Source organism: Euprymna scolopes, chromosome 46 (assembly GCF_053919585.1).
Source record: "Euprymna scolopes isolate OS-2025 chromosome 46, ASM5391958v1, whole genome shotgun sequence".
Lineage (NCBI taxonomy): Eukaryota > Metazoa > Mollusca > Cephalopoda > Sepiida > Sepiolidae > Euprymna > Euprymna scolopes.
The window spans coordinates 67,511,174-67,525,471 of record NC_136527.1 but is presented as its reverse complement, the minus strand read 5'-3'; the positions used below and the strand labels follow the sequence as shown (position 1 = coordinate 67,525,471).

General features: G+C 29.0%; 2 long non-coding RNA genes across 2 annotated transcripts in view; both read right to left on the bottom strand.

Annotated features, from left to right (window-relative positions):
* Positions 1–14,298, bottom strand: part of LOC145271303 (uncharacterized) — a 267,039-nt gene that overhangs the window by 160,250 nt on the left and 92,491 nt on the right. The window lies entirely within an intron of this gene.
* On the bottom strand, positions 2,610–12,149 carry LOC145270641 (uncharacterized). The gene is made up of 2 exons (XR_013865485.1): positions 12,034–12,149; positions 2,610–3,402 (listed from the first exon to the last, which is right to left on the bottom strand). It is a non-coding gene; the product is annotated as an uncharacterized LOC145270641 (long non-coding RNA).

Below are 14,298 nucleotides of genomic sequence, written 5' to 3'. Positions count from 1 at the left end.
CTAGACACTGTTCGGTATCTTAAAAATATTTTGATCATTTTTTTCTTGTTCAGGGTGACCAAAGTTAAACAGTTCCGACTGAGTAATTTCGTTAAATCTTATTCCGAATGGGGTTATACTGGGGTTATTACAAAATTAATGATGCCAGTGTTATGTCTTTGGCGATTGATCTACACATGCGTCTCTTGTTGTGTTTGATGATTTAAAGATATTTTTCAATGCATCTTCAATGTTATTATTGCATCCATTGTGTACAGCTGTTGAAGTGTATGATCACAATGTTTGGTTTTCAAGATGCTCGTATTCCTAGGGCCACAAGCTTTGCAGGGAGTTGATTGCAGACTGGTGTGATTATAATTCCAGTAAAGAACAATTAGGAAATTCGTGTAATTTTTATGTTTTCGATGATGAAATAGATTTTCTTATAATCCATTTTATTGATCTTTATATAAGGTTCCAGATTTTCTTTAGTTATTTAAAGATATCGTTGTCAATACTGACATTGTATGGCGTTATTCTTCCTAAAATCTGGACGCGTAGGCTGCTTCCATTTCCCTTTTTGTTTGGACATGTCTCAGTTTCAAAGTGTTGGGTAGAAATCACAGGTAATAATAATTACTTAACAGAAATAGCGATGCGAACTACTTCAATTCTAAAAACAGCATTGAAGTTTTTCTCAGCCAACACATAATGTTGAATATTATTTGTTCTCAAACTGTGTAACATAACAGAAATATCGTAAAACAAATCATGAAATCTTAAGAAATATTTGAATACTGGAAAAATTATAAGAAATTATATTTGACAAATGTGCAATTCATTTGTGATTATAATAAAATCATAGGTTTGTATATTTTCTTTCAGAAACTTGGAATTAAAATTGTGTAAATTTTATATTTATTATCAACTATATAAAATATTAAAAATATGACTATTTGTTATACAAGACAAGATTTAAGTCATAATACAGAATAATATTTATCAGGCATTGAGAAATAATTCTTAAAATAACAAACTCAAAATGTGATAGCGTGTTTATTTGAATATTAAAACATATGTCATCGGCTTTTGAAGCTTTTTAAGATTATATACGATACTACTTGAACATTTACCTCTAGTATTATATTTTAGAAAAAAATCAATGTGTGCTATTTCCTTCCTTATATACTCCGAAACGGCTGAATCTATCTTCTGCAAATTTCACGCAAGACTAATTTATATGTCTGGCAGTGTTCTTAAATGTAGCTCATCCGATAAGTAGCGAGAATTGAAAAAAAAATCCGATCTTAAAAATAGTTTTTCTTTCTCATTAGTAAAAAATCATAATTTTTTACAGGAAAATACTTAAGTTACACCGGCCAAGGAAGATAAAAGTTTAACAAATTTCTTCTGAAAAAAAAAACAGATTTATTATAATCTGTAGATATAGCCTATCGTTAGAGAATTCGATTGCAGATCGAATGATCCCCCGTCCAAGTTCAGGTGTACCCCACTATTTTATTTTTATTTTTTTCTTATCAATGAGTTCAACTTACGATAAAAGAAAAGGCACCATTTAAAATCGCTGCAAATCATTTCTTCGTGTGCATATTTTAAAACTAAACAATCAGCATCGTCAAGTCCAAATATCAGCTGATGTGATATTGTAAACAAACACAGACGGAATTTGATGAACGACATTATCATTATTATTTATTTGCGAATTAGTCCATCGGGTGAATCATTCTTTGTAATATATAATAATAAAAAGATGGTCGAGTCTGCAATAATAGATATGTATGTATGCAATCTGCATAAATTAAAATATCATGTTTAAGCGTATTGTACAACCGGGCAATGCCGGGCTGCCAGCTAGTATAAATATAACTAAGAGCCAAACAAAACAAGTAAATGTTTGTTCATTAAAGTTAAATTCTTTGTTAAAATTATCTTGAATTTATATTGCTGGAGATGAGGCATCTCTTCGGATGACAGACATTAACCCGCTTTTTAGAGATTTCAACTGAAATATTTTAGGTTATTCTAACCGTCCACTTGTGTGAAATATTTAGTATATCTCCTGCACATTTTAAACCAGAAAGGTTTGATTTTATTTCATAGGCCAATTTGCTGTCGTACATAAAAGTTAAGTATATTGTTAGTTTGATTGAGGAGTTCGACTAGAGTTTCTACATTATCCATATTAAGCCATAAAATCATGTGTAATATCTGTTTGCATGTCGGCGTTTAAATTATTTGTGTCACTTTTTTTTTCATTTTTCTTAAACTTTTTTCTTCTAGGGGGTGGGACATCCGACCAGATGTCTGACATTTACCCCTATTTTAGTGAGTCCAACCAAGAGATCTTTTCAGGATTCTAGTCGTCCCTTTCAGTGCAATGGTTTGTATTTCACTTGCACTTGCTTCACCGGGTATGATTGCTCTGTACTTAAGTAGCAAGTATTTGTGTCACCAGTGTGTCTCTTTATGTGCCTTCTTGAATTTGTTTTTGCTGCAATGACCGAGGTACGCACTTCACTAACAGAAGGTTCTTTGTGCTTGTGTGTCCGTATATATTTTTGTAATGTGGATTTGTGTGAATATGAAGAGTTACACTCCTCACAAGAATATGTTTTTTCTCATTTATTTTACTTTTGTTCGTTTGAAGAGATCAAGGGGCTCCTTCCTGGGGCTAACACTTTATTCTATTATAATTTACATTTATATCCGAGGCATCTTTAAGAATAGACACTGTTCCCTTTATGGCTGCTATCTGTATTTCCTTCCAGCTTAGTTTTCCAGGGATTGCTTCTAAGTATTTTTAGTGTGTGTTTGCATGTGTACTGTTAAATGATCGTTTCTTGCAAACGCAGAACGACACACTTCACATTCAAAAGATTTTTCCTTTTTTTTTCATTTTTCTTCCTTTGAATATTGTAATGCTGGGGATGGGGCAGCCAAACCAGCTGCCAACGTTGCCTCGCTTTTTTCCTTAGTGTGTGTCTGCATGTGGCTCGTTAAATGGTGTTCACTTGCAAACCCAAAATAACAAATTTCACAAACAAAAGGTTTTTCAATTCCGTGTGCCCTGTTACGCCTTTTTCTTGAAGCAATCAGGTTTGCTAAATAACACTTTTCGCATGGATAATGATTTACGTCAGTGTTTGTCGGCATGTCCATATTTTTAATATAATTTTATGAATGTTTTAAACTATACAAATTGTGATTTTTCTTGTATTTGTTGACGTGTGACAAATGTTCAAATCGTGAAGTATACACCTCTGAAGCCTAAGTTTCTATCGAGGGTTTCTTTCTATTTTTTGTAAATGAACTTGTTCAGGAAAATATTTTTCTCCTTATAAACAAAGACACCGTTTTATTGCGTAAATATTTTAAAAAATCCTTTGTTGTTCATCCATGTACCTGTGAATAAAAAGGAGTTTTATTAATGAAAAATATTATAAATGTACATTTTTCTCATTATTTTAAAACATTTATTAAATTTATTTATTTATAAAAAACTGATTTCAATAATTTTATGAATTTGTAAGACTTATAGTTGTGTTGCGGTTAATTTAAATGTATTTTAATCGATACATTTTATACAAATGTTAAATTTTATGCTATTTTTACTTATTATCACCTACTTTGAAAATTGAACTTTTAACTTGCAGACAAATAAGAGAATACATTACATAAATATATTAAGTTTTTTTTTTAAATTAAAAGAAAGAATATATACATTTTAAAGCAAATGATGACCCTTAACTACATTCTTAAATTTTTTGTTTTGTATGTTTTTAGGTGATCACGTGTGTAAACTATGAAAACCTTGTATAATTACTTCAATATTTAGAAGAAAGTACCTGTTTCGCATATGAAGATAGCGTAAAATTAACATATTTTCGGTCGACTGCCAAAGCAAATAGTGATTTGTGTGCATTTAAAAAGAATTGATTTTTAAGAAAGAATTTTTGTCTACGTTTCTTGAAGTTCGGTAAAAAGTAGTTTGGGGACGATTAATCGGTGCCTGAATGGGGAATCGGAAAAATCGGAACTTTCAGGCTATCGAAATCTTTATCGGAAAAAATACTAATTTCCGATTCCAAAGTAGATTCCTTCAAAAAAACATGTTTAATTTAATTTGACATTGTTGGCACTGAAGATAAAACCAATAAATGTTCATCATTTTAAGTACCTAGTGATATTAAAATCTATATTCATAACATAAAACACGATGTAAATTTATTTTACTTGTGGAAAAAAATATGTTGGCTTTTTTTCCGTTATTGAAAAACCTGACACAAAAAATGCTTTAAAGAACTTTGAGGTTTTTTACTTTACGCTTGACAGATTTTGATTACTTTGATTCCGGCATCTTCTGTCTGTTAGTAGTGTTTACTTGTCATAAAAAGCAACTATTCGATATGCTGATAAAAGTACATAAACTCAAATCAAGTTATGAATGATCCGTGATTGTAAATGAAACAATTTTATCAGTGAAGTTTATATTCTTCCCGCTGATAACACTGACGCAAATATACAGATGGAGACTGAAAATTTGTCTGACAACAAAAATGTAAGTGCATATTTTTTTTAAATTGAAAATATATTTTATTAAAATGCTTTTCTTATATTTCGTTTCATAGTTAAATTTTATATCTTCATGAAAATATAAAAGTTAAGTGGATTATTTTATTATATAAAAATTATTGTTATATTCCTCTATGAAAGTCTTCACAAAATCCTTCTAATCAAAAGTAAAATTATTTTCATGAAAATATAACAGTGGATTATTTTACTATATAAAAATTATTGTTGTAATCTTATATGAAAGTCTTCAAAAATCCTTCTAATCAACAGTTAAGTGGATTATTTTACTATATAAAAAAATAGTGTTATAATCTTATATGAAAGTCTTCAAAAAATCCTTCTAATAAAAAGTGAAATTCTTTTCATGAAAATATAAAAGTTGATTATTTTACTATATACAAATTATTGTTGTAATCTTATATGAAAGTCTTCCAAAAAATCATTCTAATCAAAAGTTAAGTGGATTATTTCACTATCAAAAGTGAAATTATTTTCATGAAAATATAAAAGTTAGGTGGATTATTTTACTATATAAAAATTATTGTTGTAATCGTATATGAAAGTCTTCAAAAAATCCTTCTAATCAAAAGTAAAATTCTTTTCATGAAAATATAAAAGTTGATTATTTTACTATATAAAAATTATTGTTGTAATCTTATATGAAAGTCTTCAAAAAAATCATTCTAATCAAAAGTTAAGTGGATTATTTCACTATCAAAAGTTAAATTATTTTCATGAAAATATAAAAGTTAAGTGGATTATTTTACTATATAAAAATTATTGTTGTAATCTTATATGAAAGTCTTCAAAAAATCCTTCTAATCAAAAGTTAAGTGGATTATTTTACTATATAAAAATTATTGTTGTAATCTTATATGAAAGTCTTCAAAAAATCCTTCTAATCAAAAGTTAAGTGGATTATTTTACTATATAAAAATTATTGTTGTAATCTTATATGAAAGTCTTCAAAAAATCCTTCTAATCAAAAGTTAAGTGGATTATTTTACTATATAAAAATTATTGTTGTAATCTTATATGAAAGTCTTCAAAAAATCCTTCTAATCAAAAGTTAAGTGGATTATTTTACTATATAAAAATTGTTGTTGTAATCTTATATGAAAGTCTTCAAAAAATCCTTCTAATCAAAAGTTAAGTGGATTATTTTACTATATAAAAATTATTGTTGTAATCTTATATGAAAGTCTTCAAAAAATCCTTCTAATCAAAAGTTAAGTTGATTATTTTACTATATAAAAATTATTGTTGTAATCTTATATGAAAGTCTTCAAAAAATCCTTCTAATCAAAAGTTAAGTGGATTATTTTACTATATAAAAATTATTGTTGTAATCTTATATGAAAGTCTTCAAAAAATCGTTCTAATCAAAAGTTAAGTGGATTATTTTACTATATAAAAATTATTGTTGTAATCTTATATGAAAGTCTTCAAAAAATCGTTCTAATCAAAAGTTAAGTGGATTATTTTACTATATAAAAATTATTGTTGTAATCTTATATGAAAGTCTTCAAAAAATCCTTCTAATAAAAAGTTAAGTGGATTATTTTACTATATAAAAATTATTGTTGTAATCTTATATGAAAGTCTTCAAAAAATCGTTCTAATCCAAGGTTAAGTGGATTATTTTACTATATAAAAATTATTGTAATCTTATATAAAGATGACCCGATTTCTGAGCTATTCTCGTCTTTTAGGACAGTTTTCTGTATATTTTAGGGGCAATGTCATTAACTTTTTAAAATGATTGTGATTTGACTATCATTCCAGTCAGACTTGGGTTTAGTGTTAAAGAATTAACTTCATAGAAGAAACTGAACCCACTAGTCTAAATTCGAAAATAATGTTTTCAATTTTTCTATTTTCTTTTAGAATGTTCAGTCAAACATAAAAAGGTAGAAACTCATTTTGGAATGCAATTATTTAGTTATGGGTGTTGTAGCGGTCCCAGAAAACTCCGTTTTTTTCCGATCTATTATTGAATAAATATCGATTGAAAACATATTTATGAACGTTCTTACAAGAGATTGTTTTTATAAAGAGTACACCACGCATACTATTTTTTTTAATTTTTACTTCTTTACTGTTTTAAAAAAGATCAAATTGATTTTTCTAAGTGTTCGTTATCTACCTAGTTTCCGAGCGTTAGTGGTTTCACTTATTTTAACGCGTTTATTCAGTTAAAAAACAAGTACAGTCGAGTGTTATGTGAGAACAAAATGTATGCGCCGTGAGAGAATCTCACCTTGAGTTTCGATAGTATTACAAAAATTGAAGGGGTTGTATTTCTATACAAAGATTAGAAAAAGTTTCTAAATGTATGTAACAATATGTGTATCAGAATTTTAGGGGAATTTTTGACACCCCTAACACGAAACTGCGAATAAAATATAAAAAAAGCCTCGTAATTTCTCTTTTGAAAGTGGGTTGTTTATTTTTTCATGGATTATACTTGCAAAATAAACTATTAAAGTTGTATAAAAAGTAATAGAAATATTATTTTCTAAAAACAGTAATGAAATCAATTGAATTTTACGAGGTAAGTATTTTTCAATTTTTAAATTTGAAAATCTATCAAAGTTTTTCTATTGATTCAATTTTTACGATGTTTTCAGGGTCAATGAAATTTTATGCTCTTTCCAATAAACTGAATATAAAATTTTAGAGAAACGTTTTTTTTTAAATTCATGCTGCTCATTTTGAAATGCCTATTAAAAAGTAAATAATTTACTCATTAAAGTTTTATATATCACAAACTGAAGATGAAAGATCAATAAATAATATTCAAATTTAAAACAAAAAAGAAGTGTGTTTTTTTTTTTAGAAATTTACCTGTAAAGTCCGAAGTTTAAAACTTTTTTTGGATGAAGTAAAGAATAGATACCCTGTAGCAGACGACGCCGCCTGGCGGTGCCAGGCGCACAATTCAACTAACACCGGTGATTCGACCTTGACATTGGCACAAGCACATGGCGTCAGTTGTTTTTAAACACGTCAAATAGCAAACATGCTCGAATATTCACCAGCATTTTTTTAAAAATATATTTACAAAACCTTTGAAGATTTAAAAGAAAAAGTATATATTTACAAAACATTTTTTTAAAATAAGTAACAAAACGAACGTATTTAAATAAAAGATATTTAAATAAACGGGTGTCTCTTTCTGTTTCGGATTTTTGCGACCAAGATTGATTTTTATGTGCCGTGTTTTGGGGGGTTCTGTGTGCGTTTTTAAGACAATTCAATATTTATTTTTTAAAACATTAACTTCAGCGACAATTAATATATTTTCAAAATAATATTTTTAAATATTACATTTTTACGAATATTCGCAAGCAAGATTAAAAAAAAAAAAGTTCAAATAAAGACTGTTTGAATAAAACTTATAAAAAAAGGTTCATTCTATACGGTTGTGGCCATTTCTTTTTTGTGCGTTTTTGATACAATTCAATATTTATTTACAGTGCGATGTATGTCGGTGGTCAGTGAAGGAGAAATCCTTTTAGGCCGAGGCAATTTTTTATGCATAATAAAATCACAAGTATAAACAATCGAGATAAAAAAATATATTATTTTATTCATATCTTTTTTTATAAGTTTTATTCAAACAGTCTTTATTTGAACTTAATGGACTGTTTTTTTTTATTGTTTTATTCTTTTTATCAAACAAAAATAGAACTTTTATAATGAAATATATATTATGGACTGTTTTTCAAACATCGAAATTTTAAAATTAAAGTTTTATTTAAAACAAAAAAAAGACGAGGTGTTTTTTCTTTTCGAGATATTTTTTTCACCATTTATTACTTTGAAATTTTATTCACCAATGAAATGATAAAAAAAAAACTTTTCGTTAAATATATTTTTAAAAAATTATTATAAAATATCTATAAAGTCTATTTTTATGTCTGTAAAAGTTCAAATAAAGTTTATAATTTAATTGAAAGAAAAAACACCTCGTCTTTTTTTTTTTTTTTTAAATCTTGCTCGCGAATATTCGTAAAAATGTAATATTTAAAAATATTATTTTGAAAATATATTAATTGTCGCTGAAGTTAATGTTTTAAAAAATAAATATTGAATTGTCTTAAAAACGCACACAGAACCCCCCAAAACACGGCACATAAAAATCACTCTTGGTCGCAAAAATCCGAAACAGAAAGAGACACCCGTTTATTTAAATATCTTTTATTTAAATACGTTCGTTTTGTTACTTATTTAAAAAAAAATGTTTTGTAAATATATACTTTTTCTTTTAAATCTTCAAAGGTTTTGTAAATATATTTAAAAAAAAATGCTGGTGAATATTCGAGCATGTTTGCTATTTGACGTGTTTAAAAACAACTGACGCCATGTGCTTGTGCCAATGTCAAGGTCGAATCACCGGTGTTAGTTGAATTGTGCGCCTGGCACCGCCAGGCGGCGTCGTCTGCTACAGGGTATCTATTCTTTACTTCATCCCTTTTTTTTTAAACACTTTTATGAAACCTTGGTCCTTTCTCCTTTAATTGAAAAAAAAAAAAATTGGGCTTACAATTACATTTTTCGAGTAGTTATAAGCTTGAAAATACAGTTCCTGACACAGCTAATGTAACAAATATCAAAAGACAAGAAAAATTAATTTTCTACCTAACTTGTTAAGTTTAGTATTTTTATTCATGTTTATTCGATTCGAAAAAAGAAAAAGAAAAGCTGGCCATGGTGTCTTTGAGGACTCAATAATCACTTCAAAATAAGAAAGAAAACAAAATGGTAAAAACCTACCCAATAAAAATTACAGTGACATTTATTGGGTGGCTTTCTACTACAATTGATAACTTTTTCGAATCCATATGTATATTAAAATAAACCCGAAATATGTTAAACATTTAAAAAAATAAATAAAAATAAAATATATTGTTAATCACCGTTTTTATAGAAAAATATCCATTGATGTCAGGCTACCGCTACGAATTGTAAACGGGGGCATGTGACCGAGAAAAACCGAAAGTAAGAATAAGGGAGACCTTTCCTACAAGAGAACCTTATTTTTCAAAAAGTATTTATACTCGTTTATTTGTTGTAAAAAGATAAAATCGATTTTTCACACAATATATGTCACGGTAACATATATTGCGTTTCTATGTTACAGTATTTTGTTTAAAGCATTATTAGAACTTCAAGTATTTCGGGTGTCAGTTTTTGCCACCATTTTCTTGTTCATACCCACCGATGATCGACTGTGTATGTTTTTCGGGTAAATGTTACCTTACGCTACAACAGAACAACGATCACTCTAATTTGTTTTGTTGCTTTAGAGGTATTCGAGGTCGCTTACAACGGATCTGATAATCGAACCCGTCGCAAATTTACCGTTTGCATGGTATGAACCCCTGGGACTATCTTCACCATTTCGCCGAGTTCAGTAGTTTATTCCTATCACATCGCAGAGGAATCTTTAGCAGACATTTGAAATAAGAAAGTTTTTTGTTTTTTTTAATTGATGTGTGTGTGTTACATAGTTTTTAATACTTTTCAATTGATTTAAAAAAAAAAAAATTTTCACAAGCGGTTTGCTAAAAATATTGATTTTGTTCTTTTTTCGGGGATACTAAATTATAGAACTTGTGTAGTTTAACAGGCCCTTCTACAGTTTAATTAACCGTCTTTCCGTAAGTAACGCGCCTAGATTTACAGAGTAGAATACTGTTTAACAGTATTGATTTATTTTTATTTCGGACTACTAGTCTCATCTTTATTAGTTGTTGTTTTCCATTTTTTTATTGGATTGTTTATTCACAACGTTTCGGCCAACTAATTCCTCTGGCCTTCGTCAGGTGGTAACCGCGACGGATAGGAACTTCGAATCTCCTAACTGCATTCTCAGCCATCACTGCCATCCGTAGTTGTCGTCTCACCACATTTTTAATAAATTAATATATATAATGCTCATCTCAAAAATGAATTTCAATTAAGGAATAATATATATATATATATATATATATATATATATATATATATACACCAATCGGTACGGACCCGACTATGGAAGATCAGATAATAAATAAACGTGGATTTATAAGATCAAAAAGAATCCAACCTTGATCGTCCTTCGGGGCCCGTGGTGCAGTTGATAGAGACGTTGAATCTCTACAGTTCCAGATGAACATTGAAGATAGCGGTTTCAATCCCACCCAAAAGCGTGCCAGAGGTTAATTGGCCCCCCCCAAAAAAATGTGGTGAGACGGCAACAACTACGGATGGCAGTGATGACAACTTTTTCGAGTCTATGTGTACAGTAATACAAACCCTTAATTTACAACAACAGTAAACAATTTTATTTTATTATTTGGACTATATGCTCATATAGTTCTTCTACGACGTTTCGGTCAATTACACCTTTGGCCTTCGTCAGGTTTACCGCAACTGGATAGGCATGTCAAATCCCGTTGCTGTTAACCTGACGAAGGATAGAGGTATAATTAGCAGAAACGTCGTATAAAAACAACTAGAAGATAAGGATAATAGTCCAAATAATTAAATAAAATCAATTATACAAATTTACTCATCTCCAAAATAATTTAAAAATAAATAATTCAAGAATATAACTGCAAACAAGTAAAAAATATATTTGTTCTAATACTATGTGTGGGAATAGTCTCTTTTAAAAGCAGTATCTCCTTCAATAACGGCCATTAAATGTGTTTTCCATCGATATTTATTCAGTAATGGACGAGTTTTCCATTGGCGAGTTTCCTGGGCACCGAATTTTGTATAGAAATTATTGGTGAGATAAAAAAAAAAATGTTCGTTATTCAAGATAAAAAAAAACTGACGCAGACAAATTGTTAGGTGATTATTAAATAAGAAATTTGGCATAATTATGCTATGTGTAGTCTCGTTTTTGAACTGAATAAACGTTTTAAAATAAGTGAAAAATCATTGTTCTCTGCGAGGAGTAAATCTCCAAATATCGAACCATTAAGCAAACTTTAATCGACGCCATTTAATGAAATCATTCGATAGCGACGGCGTTGGTCTCGTGTGCAATAGTTTGGTTTTCTTCGGCCGCTTTTGTTATTAGAATCGGAATCGTAAGGAATCAGAAAATTAGAACGGAATCGGTAATTGTATCGGAATAAGGGAATAAATACTCTTTTAATAACAGAAAATAGATTTGGACAAACTAAGCTTCAACCTCCGTATGTTTTAAATAAGGACTAAAACGTAAATTAATGCAAAACAATAAAATATACAACGTTTTTGTAAGATTTATTCATGTTGTACATTTTTTACAACGAAACATTTTTTTAAATACATTTTATTAACAATTAAAATTAACTGGAGAGAAACATTTTTAAAATTTAATAAAAACATAACAAATTAGAGAATAAAATGTGATAATTTGGAAAAGTTTAAAAAACATATTTACAAATATTAAACAAATTAAAATAATATCAAACTTACTTTTATCCAATCTTATTTCGATTTGCTTGTATGGTGGATACTTTGTCGGTTTTTCTTGCTGCGAATGACATGATTAAGTGAATCAAGTGGAGTTTATATTGGAATTGTTGGCGCATGCCCAACTGGTCCAAAAAAAAAGAAGAAAAGAAAAAAAGGACATGTTTAAATATTAAAGAAAATTATTCATAATTATTTCTTACGGAGAATTTAAAAATGAGACAATGAATTGATAAATTGGAATCTGGGCATATGCAGAGATGGAAATTAATGTAAAAATGACTTTAACAAATTCTGGAATAAGATAGATGCTTAAAAACATTAAATCATTTTTTTTTATTGAAAAGAAATTTATATCGATATTTACAAACAAGAGGAAATTATAGATGTTAAACTGCTATTTTTCTTCCACAAAAAGTGCAATTCTACTTTTTTAAAAAAACTTATTTTTCCAATTACATCTTTATACAAAAAAACTAGGAGACAAACTACAAACAATTATTTTGAAGCAGAAAGTCAATTTGGCATAAATGTTTAACATAAAATAATCACATTTCTGAACAATTACACTGGTTTACAAAGAAATTTAGGCAAGTAAAAAAAACATCCGTTTTTACTTAATTTGGGGTTGAATTCAAATTTGAAATCCGTTTTTCTCATCACATCTAGTGATGCATAGTGTACATTTTGTGCATAAAAGCATTTAAAAATTCAGGTTAATTTTAATGTTGTGAGACTTCTGACTTATTTTGTAGTTATTATGCACTAAATGTAAGTGATAGCATTACATCATATATATATATATATATATATATATATATATATATATATATATATATATATATATCAAGACGGATTTTGACCATTATTATGCACTAAGTGATAGCATTACATTATATATATATATATATATATATATATATATATATATATATATATATATATATATATATATATATATATATACACGAGACGGATTTTGACAGTTAAAGCTGCAGGTCTCACTCCACATCCAATAGTGCTCTGGAAGTCATTGGAAGATTTTGTCTCGCTGGCAGGCGGGGCTGAAGGTTGCTGTCCCTAAACTATCGTGTTACACATCTTTTGGGTTGCTAGAGTGCATATTTTCTTGCCTTGCATATGATTTAGTTGTACTTTGTTATATCTTAAGATTCGCCAATGGCTTCAAGCACGTTAAAACATCGGGGATACCTTAACAAGGCCAATTCTTTCTGCTATGTGTATGGGGACTTCACAACAGTTTCACAGCTCGAACCATCATTTCTCTCCTCAGAACCGCCTACTTTCACTATTTTGACTGTAAAATTGGTCCCCATGTCTTAATGCTGCTAATCTCAAAGAGGTCATATTTGTCGGACCTCAGATCTGAGAAGTGCTGATTTTGAGGAGCTTCTTAATCTAAAGGAAAGGAAATGAAAGCATGGGGAGCATTCAAGTCGGTCTGTAGTTGATTCCTTGGTAACACACGTGTACCAGATTACCTAGCCTGTGTTGAGAAGTTGCTACGGTCTTATGAGGATCTGGAGTGCCGAATGTCACTCAAGATTCATTTTATCCATTCCTACTTCAATTTCTTCCTGCCAAACCTTGGAGCAGCGAGTGATGAGCATGGAGAAAGATTCCACCAAGGCATTACGAATATGGAGAGCAACTATCAAGGCAAATGGAAACCCGGCATGGTGGGGAACTTCTGTTGGGATACTCTTGCGTGACATTCCAGAGGCAAAATACACCAAATAGACTTTTGACTGTCTGTGGTATTTTGAATTGTGTAATTGTGTCATCCAAGTATATTGATTCAATCATTGGTTTTTATCCATCCTGATTTATCTGTTATAACTGCTGCAACTTTTGAAATATTCACATATTTTCTGTTTATACAAAAATGAGACTATTTAAAAGCCAAAAATCTAGCGGTGATAGAGCAAAACTATTTATCAATTTAAATTAAGCACACCAAAATTAACAAAAAAAAAATCCAACTATCCCTATTCTTGCCTCAAACCAAATAAAAAAAAAATTTGTAAACAGTGTTATTTAATCAAATAACGTTTTAATGGCATAAATTATATTGTTTTTATTAATGAAGATAATTTGAGCGCTTTTGGGAAGGGCGGACAAAAGTATCCTTAAATCTATGTCTGACTGGTACTTCTCTTGAAGAAATAAAACAAAATCATTGTTCCATATAAAATCGTCACATGTCGTTCAAACTTTATCTGGCCAGAATGTGGTTGAAAATTTTAG